This window comes from Pundamilia nyererei, unplaced genomic scaffold (assembly GCF_000239375.1).
Source record: "Pundamilia nyererei isolate P.nyererei 1_Seehausen unplaced genomic scaffold, PunNye1.0 scaffold00215, whole genome shotgun sequence".
Lineage (NCBI taxonomy): Eukaryota > Metazoa > Chordata > Actinopteri > Cichliformes > Cichlidae > Pundamilia > Pundamilia nyererei.
Window position 1 is genome coordinate 728,575 of NW_005187616.1, and position 9,097 is coordinate 737,671.

At 38.2% G+C, this 9,097-nt stretch overlaps 1 long non-coding RNA gene across 2 annotated transcripts in view; it reads left to right on the plus strand.

Moving 5' to 3' along the window:
- Window positions 1-5,743: 5,743 nt before the first annotated feature.
- The window catches only part of LOC102204462 (uncharacterized), a 6,112-nt gene continuing 2,758 nt past the window's right edge, over window positions 5,744-9,097 (plus strand). The window contains exons 1-2 of one of the 2 annotated variants that reach the window (XR_312118.2): window positions 5,744-5,951; window positions 6,298-6,397. This is a non-coding gene — a long non-coding RNA (uncharacterized LOC102204462). The remainder of the gene's footprint in view (window positions 5,952-6,297; window positions 6,398-9,097) is intronic. The other variant, XR_312119.2, reaches the window with a different exon arrangement.

Consider the following 9,097-nt stretch of genomic DNA (forward strand, 5'->3'; position numbering starts at 1 on the left):
GCTATATAAATAAAATTGAATTGAATTGAATTGAATTGAATCCAGAGATTTCCATGAGGTCCCCACTTGGCCTCTAGAACAGTCTAAAATTTGCTTTTTGTTCATTTTGTTTGTTGGACAATTAAAAGCCAACGGTGTAAATAAAGAAAATGTATCTAGAAATTCCACTCAGACATTTGAGAAAAGCCTTTCTAAAGCCTGATTTATTTTCATGTGAATCCTGTGAATTCTGTACAAATGTCAGCTGTTTGCATTTTCAATTTAGTGCTGTTGTCTGAATCAGACTGCCATCATCACAGAAACTGAGCTGATCATGTTGGAGCGAAGAGAAAATGAACAATAGAGGATCTCAGAACTGACAAACTGATTTATGTGTATTTTATGTATTTATGAGTGCCCTACCTTATTGGAAAAATGTGAATAGTTCCATGTAGCTTTGAGAGGTCTTTGCTGTTGATCTGTGTTTATAAGAACCAAGAAATTACGATTGATTCAATGCTGTAAACCAATAAAACAAGAAGCTTCAAGTGTTTTAATGTCATTTGATTTTGCCTGGTTACCTTCAAAGAGTTTTGGTTTAGAGAGAAACATTACGGCACCATGATGATCTGCTGTGGTGATGTTTGCATGAATAGTGAACACTAGATGGAGCCAGCACTGCAGTACTGATGATAATGAGCTGTCACACATTACATGTCTGGGGTGCAAAGTATACGAGTGCATTTACACAGCAGTTGTACTTTGGTGTATTTCTGCAGTTCCTCTACTCCTCCTGCATTTCCTGATTGACTTTTATTTCAGTAGATTTATCATCAGGAGCTGCAAGCACAAACTACTCTAACTACAACTGAGTAGTTGAGGCACCTTTTCACATTTCGATGACTCATTAGCTGATCTCAGAGGGCAAATCTTAAATAACAAGGCAAAAAAGAAAAACAACCTAAAGTCGAAATTTAATTGGCTATACTTGATGTGCATCATAAAAAGAAAAACTTGTTTCTACCCTTCCTGAAATTACACATATTAGTGTCTCCACAAAGCCCACATAGGTGGTAAAAGATGTACAACCTAAACAAGCAGAAAACCACCACTGAAGTGCCAACAGCTCCTACAGTGCTCACTCGAGAGTGGCCCCAAAAATGAGTCTGGACTTTAAGAGATCGTCCCAATTTTAAACAAATCCCTTTCAAAACTACTAGCTGTAGTCTATCATGATCACTAATGAGAACTTAATAGACCTTGGTCTTGCCATGTAAAAAGGCTTTGTATACCCTTCAGTACCACAAGAGGGAGCTGTCAGCAGAATGTTTGTTTTTCGGATTATTATACATGACCATTCAAGGTAAATTTAATAAAATGTGTCTGTTGGTACAAATTTTCTACTCACGTCAGTGAATGTGCAGTTTCTGACTGGAATTTTGGTGGTTTTCAGCACACAGACTTTTTGTTCTTTTTTCTTAAAACTTTCTTGTTGAATATTCACTGTTTAAGCCCCTAAGTATACCTCAATACCTCAAGTCTGTCACATTGGTTTTGAAATCAGGGCAACTTTAATTTTTTTGCGTAACAACATTTAGATAATCTTGTGTTATGAATGAGCAGCTAATGATCCCTTTATGGGCACTTTAGATAAATAATCTTGTTTAAAATGTTTAAAACCTCCCCAGTGTAACTGAAGCGATCAGAATTAGTGATGTGTCCTGTGTGTAGAAGCTTCGAATCGTGCGTCGGGTAATCGCGGGGGCGTTTTTTTGAAGCGCGTATCGAGGCTTGCTTTGATTACGTATGCAGTGACGTTCGAGGCCTCGCGGGCAGTCCGTACCACGTGACTGATTCAGGGACTGGTTCACCGGTTCGCGCCAGATTCGAAATAACATGGGCAGGAAAACAGCTGATTCCCTATCACACCGTGTTGTGGAATTGGATTACGTACGTGCTACATAGTTACTTGTGCATTTCTTCTTCGATGGAACCAGCAAGGAAGAGATGTTTTGTTTTTTTATTTTTTATCTCCTAATAAAGTATGCACACAGTAATAAATATCACAAATGATAAACACCAAAATATAAATAAACAACACTACACATCCTATAATCTGATTTCTGTCTTTTAGTTTATTAAAAAGTGAAGCACCAAAGACTAGTTTGTGTCATTATCCAGATGTACATAAGGTTTACACATCATTATAATCAAAGAGCCCGCTTCACTTGAATTGTCCACTTGATGGCGCAGTAGAGCAAATGAATCATCACAATGCTTCGAACCATGAGTCGACCAATTGGATGGAAAGCTTCAGTTCATCATGAGGCTTCATCTCACCATCACTAATCAGAATGTAAAGAAATTGTCATGGCTGTGTGCTGCGCAGGCAGGCAGGATTGAACCCAAAGGCAGGACTCGCGGAGGCAGAGGTGAACTGAAGATACCCGGATTACTACAGGAAAATAAGAAGAACAGAAAACTAACTAAACTGGGAAAACAAGTAAACTAACAGGCAAGCAAGCAAACCGAACACAAAGCAAGAATAAGGGTGAGCAGACATTAACTAAACAACAGAGAGCAAAGGAAAACACAGGGCTTATATACACTGGAGAGTAATCAGGGAATGGGAAACAGGAGGCAGACACAGCTGGGAGAAATTATTCTAACAAGACAGGGGAGAAGTAAAACTGAACACACTGACATCAGACTGGGACTATCAAAATAAAACAGAAAACATGAAACAAATCACAAAGACGCAGACTTGACACTGAGAGGCAGACTATAGAATATAACACATGGAAGCCAGAGATGACCGAAACTTAAAGAAGAATTAACATCAAACTAAACTCATGACCAGAACCAAACTGAAACATCGATTTATAACACTCATCAAAACAGGAAAGCTAAAGAATCAGACATAAATCATAATACAGAGAAACTCCAAAACATAAGAAACAGAAAATGCTAGGTCAAAATGACCCAGAACCGTGACAGAAATGACCACAATCTGCATATCAACTGAAGTCAACCTGAGACTTGAGTTTTCATAAAGTCCAAAAAATGAGCTAAATCCTAAAGAGTAACTCCAAAAACCAACTTAAAGGGTCTTAAATGCTGAAATCTGAGGAGACTGTTGTGATCACTGAGAACTCTACAGGATATTCTTCAGGAAATAAGAAAAGCAAAACATTTCCCAACAGCTGACATATCTTCAAAGTGTGTGGGGTTCACCACCACAACCATAACTGTAATCTCACATCCTGACCGACAGCATTTTTCCCTGATCGGGAATTTCTAGAAAGCGTGTGTGAGTGTGTGAACAGGAAAGGCTGAACTTTCTCTTTGTGGTCTGTGTAAGCAACAAAGCCCTCAACCATGCTCTGGTTTAAATGACTGACACAGGAAGAATTTATTGAGATATTGTGAAATAAATCACATGACTCGGGTATTTTTCCACAGAATCCCCCCTTGTTGCAAGTCATGCCAAGCTAAAAATATCATTTGCAAGGATCATTTGTGTGTGTCATTCCCAATCACTCCCACTTTGTTAGAATCTCACGAAGAGCAGACAGTGGAAAATTTAATAGTGAGGAAATTTTAACAACTGGACTTGTTGCACAGGTGGCATCCGATCATGGTACCACCCTGGAATTCACTGAACTCTTGAGAGTGACCCATTCTTTGACAAATGTTTGTAGAAGCAGTCTACATGCTTGATTTCATACACCTGTACGTATGGAAGTGATTGGAACACCTGAATTCCCTGAACTGGTTAGAGACGGGAAACAGAGACCGTCTCTACTTTTAAGATTAGGCTTGACACTTCCCTTTTTTTATAAAGCTTTTTATGGCTTAGGGCTGGATCAGGTGACCCTGAACCCTCCATTAATTGCGCTGCAATAGATCTATGCTGCTGTGGGATTCTCATGATGCACTGAGTGTTTCCTCTTCAGTCACCTTTATTACTCACTGTGTTTGTACACCTCTCTGTATTAAATCATTAGTTATTATTAATCTCTGGCTCTCTTCCACAGCACGTCCTTTTCCTGTCCTCCCCCTCACTGAGCCTTGTTCTGCTGGAGGTTTCTGTTTCTGTTAAAAGGGAGTATTTCTTTCCCGCTGCCAAGGGGGTCACATGATAGTTGAGGCTGAGGCAGCTGTTGTTGTGATTTGGCACTATAAAAAATGAAACCGAGTGAGTGACTTTTTGCAATACAGTGCATAAACAAGTGTTCAAATAAATTAGATAGATAGATAGATAGATAGATAGATAGATAGATAGATAGATAGATAGATAGATACTGGCTTTATCATCATTTTACAGTGTTTTTGTTTGTTTGTTTTTCACTTGCAGTACTTCTTCAAATTCTTCATTGTGTATTTAGTGGTGATTGAACACACTTCCAAATTTTAAAGCTTGAATTTATGATCCTTCCTTGATGTGTTGATTCTCTCTCTGGATGATGTTTTTATAGTAATTGACTTCCAGGTATGTAAACAGCCTCAGAGCATGTCTGAGCTCGCTGCTGTGAGTCACAGTTACAAGAACACAACTGCTCCATTTCCTGTGGTGGGATCCACATGGATTTCACAATCATTACTACACTGTTAGAAAAAGCATCTTGAAAAAATGGTAATATTCCGGCAGCTGGGGCGCCAAAATACGACCGTATAATTACAGAAAATAACTCCCGCATAAAAATACGGTTATTTCCAGTAATGAAAATACAATTAGTTGCGCTAATTCGACATGGGATCTCGCCTTTTTCAAGTGCCGCTAAACATTGAATTAGGAACATGTTAATGTCATTAAACTATGAAATCATCTATAAATAGGGGGAAAAAACATCTTTAAAAGAACGGTAATATTCCGGCAGCTGGGGCGCCAAAATACGACCGTAAAATAACAAAAAATAACTGTCCCATAAAAATACGGTTATTTTCAGTAATGAAAATAGAGTTTGTTGCGCTAATTTTACATGGGATTCTACCTTTTCCAAGTGCTTTTAGACATTAAATTAGGAACATTTTTACGTGATCAAACAATGAAATTACCTATAAACAACAATCATAATACGTAAATGTACAGAAATATACAGTTAACAGTTGGTTTAAATAATAACTGATTGCATGCCCTGGGACAGACTGACAGAGGCGAGGCTGCCATATTGCACCATCGGCCTCTTTGGCCATAGGCGGTAGGTGAAGAGTCTTGACCACGGACACAACGACGGAGAGCGTCCGAGCCGGTGCGCAAACCGGCAACCTTCTGATCACAAGGCGAACTGCCAACTCTTGAGCCACGAACGCCCTAACTAGCAATGATAATAATACTTATGTGATGTAACACAAGCTTACAGGGCTCATGTTATATACTTTTCCATAGCATTACATTTGAATTCAACAGTTCAATCTTTCAAATAACAGACATACATTTGTGAATGTATTTTAACAATCTAAATATCCATATGTACAACAAAATATATTTACAAAACAAGTAAACTCTGTTTAATTACATTTACAGTGATGTTATGTTATTTTACATTTACATAAGTAGACTGTGTCAGATCACAGTCTACTTATGTAAATGTAATGATATTCTAGAAAAACACACAACTGTAAAATACACAGTAAAAAAATTTGACATTACTATTTTTTAGAACAGTGTAACTCAAATGCACTTCCAAACTGTGTTTATGGAGGAAGGCAGGCTACAGGAAGTAACCTGACACAGACAGTGACATTTGCCTGCTGTCTGTGTCAGTCTTCAAACAGAAATCTGCTTTTCAACCACCTTCGAGCGGATGTTAATTGCTATCACAACAACTCGACTTGATTCATGACAGTTTTTTCTGTCAAGAAATAAACAGTTCTACACAAGAGGATCATCACGATTATTATGATAATGATTGCATGGTTGTTATTGCTCTCACTCTTCGGAAAAAGTACACAAGATGGACAAGAAAACGGTGAGTATGTCGTCATCTTACCTTTGATAATCTACAGGTATGAAAGGTATCTGATATGTTTAATAAAGCCAAGAAATATTGATTTCAGATGCTGTGTTTCAGCTGCCTGTGCATACAAGATCATTTTTATGTGGAGTCTTTTTTTACTGGTCAAGCTTAATTTACATCAGCATGCAACAGTGGAGGTGCAACTCATTTTCAGGGACTTTGGAGTGTGTCTACATCATCTCGTTGATTGAGTGATTTGAGATTATTTGATTATAAGTGGGTGTTATAAATGTTGTCTTTAACTATTTTTATATGTGTGTGTAAATTATATTATTTTCCTCATCATCATTTTCCTCAGGAATTCCAAAGAAAATTGGTTGGCTTTGAGTAATAGTGTTATCGATGTCATGCACAGTTTGCATTGAGCTAGCATCACTGAGCTGAAGAACAAAGCCGAGGTATCATTTAGTAATTACTTTCACTAGTTTGTGTGAACTTGTTGACCTTGTTTGTGCTGTGGCTGGATTTTAGAGAATTATTCATGAAAATGTTTTATAAATAATATGACTTGCTCTGTGTCCAGTTACACATCATCCTAACACTGTGCTGCTATCATGAGTATCAGTTAGCTGTATTGATTGTACAACATCACATGATTGCATCATGGCTTTTCTTTTTATCTTGCTTTTTATCCTCACACTTAATGCAGGCAATCACATGCTAATTCCCCATCTTCTCTTGCATAACATCTTAAGTGCAGAAGTAGAGCAGAGCTGTCATTGCCCAGTTTTACACTTCCTGTGCCCTCTGAGTTCCTCCCACAAAGAATTTAAAAACAAAAAGATGCAGAGGAATGGATGTTTAACACAGAACCAGAAAACTCTACATTGCTATGTCAGATTGCTTAGCATATTAAGAGTTAAGAGATGTTTATATTTACTTAAGGTCAATCTACTTCAGTGAGCACATAACAAGCTGACACAGATACAAGTTTGATGGAGCCACCATGTAATCTATAAGAGCAAGTTTTGTACTCCGGCATTTTGGCCATCACCATGTTCATGCTGAAACCAGAAGTGATCACATTTGGACAAGAAGGTTATCAGTGTGTATGGATGATCCACAAAGACTCATATTCAGTTCAATCCAATCCAATTCCCTCATGAATAAGCACTTGGTGACACTGGAAAGAAAAAACTCTTTTGGTCAGGACGAAACCTCTGACAGAACAAGGCAAATGACCCCAACCTTTGGGGGTTAGGGCAGAAAGACAGGACAAACATATTCTATGGAAGAGAGCTACACAATAATAAGTACTGCATTTAATGTACCGTGGTGTATAAACACATAGTGTCTAAAGAAGAAACACTTAGTGCATCATGGGAAGTCCCGCAGCTTGCAGGATAACTGGGTGATAAATTCAGGGTCACCTGATCCAGCCCTAACTATAGGCTTTAGTAAAAAATAAAGTTTTAAGCCTAATCTTAAAAGTAGAGATTATATTTGTCTCCTGAATCCAAAATGGAAGCTGGTTCCATAGAAGAGGGGCCTGAAAACTGAAGGCCCTTCCTCCCATCCTATATTCTAGGAACCACAAGTAAGCCTGAAGTGCTTTAATGGGGTGATGTCTGTGAAGGTTCTCAGTCATCCAGGTCATCGTAGTCAAAGGGGTGATATGGTACTATAAGCTCATTAAGATAAGATGGGGTTTGATTATTCAAGACCTTGTTTGTGAGGAGCAGGATTTTGAACTCAATTCTGGATTTAACAGGAAGCCAATGAAGGGAAGTCAGTATAGGAGAAATATGCTCTCTCATTCTAGTCCCCGTCAGTCTGTCAGACATCCTGATAATAATGAATTACAGTAGTCCAGCCTAGAAGTAATTAATGCATAAACTAGTTTTTCAGCGTCACTCTGAGACAGGATATTTCTATTTTTAGGGATATCGCCTAAATTGAATAAAGCAGTCCTACAAATTAGTTATATTTGTGTTATAATATGCACATTGCAAAACATATCCTGGTTAAAAACAACTCCAAGGTTCCTCACAGTGTTACTGGAGGCCAAAGTAATGCCATCCTGATCAAGCATCTGGTTAGCTACCATATTTTCAGGGCCAAGTACAATAACCTCAGCTTTATCTGAATTTAGAAGCAAAAAGTTAGAGGCCATCCAGGTCTTTATGTATTTAAAACATTCATGCAGTTTAACTAATTTGCGTATGTTATCTGGCTTCATGGACAGATAAAGTTGCAGTGAAAATGTATGCTATGCCTTCTGATGATAAGGGAAGCATGTATAATGTAAACAGAATTTGTCCTAGCACTGAACCCTGTGGAACTCCATAATTATTAGTGTGTGAAGAGGACTCTCCATTTACGCGAACAGACTGCAGTCTGTTAAACAGATATGATTCAAACTAGTGATGTGAGATACCACTGATTTCCTTTTTGATCCGATACCAAGTAAAAGTCAGGGTGGTATCGACGATACTGATCCGATACCGATACTCTGTACAAAAACGTAATGTTTCATTGTATTTCATAATACAATATATAATTGTATTATGTAATTGTAATAATATAACTTCATAATTATTGCAGGACATCAGACTACTTTTTTTATTGCTTAATAATGTAGAATTATCATGTAGAAATAAAAAACCTGAAGTTGTGCCCTATTTGAACATGTTGAGAGACAGACGTCTCTCAGGACTCCCCGAGAGACGTCTGTCTCGCCCTAGCAGCACCTGTCCCTCTCCTCCTCTTCAGTTCGCCTCAACATAAGCTCGTCATATTCTGTGATGTGATTTACTCTCAGGTGTTTGACGAGGTTAGTGGTGTTGCCACAACACGTCACTGTCTTGCCACATGTATCGCAAACCGCGCCTCGGCCGTTTGTGGAGGTAAAATATGTGCGCACACATGACTCCATTTATGCTCAGCCATTGTTGTGAGTGCGCACGCCAGGGGCTGGACACATTTATACAGCTGTGTTTTGCACATGACTATGAAAGGCGTAAGAGGAAATAGTTCCTTCCAATTTAGACAATCCGAATGATATAGTTTCTTTCCACTTTGTTCCTGTTAATGAAAAACTACAAATTTACCCCAAAGTACTAAAATATCGATATTTTAATATGAAAATTGATTCTAGA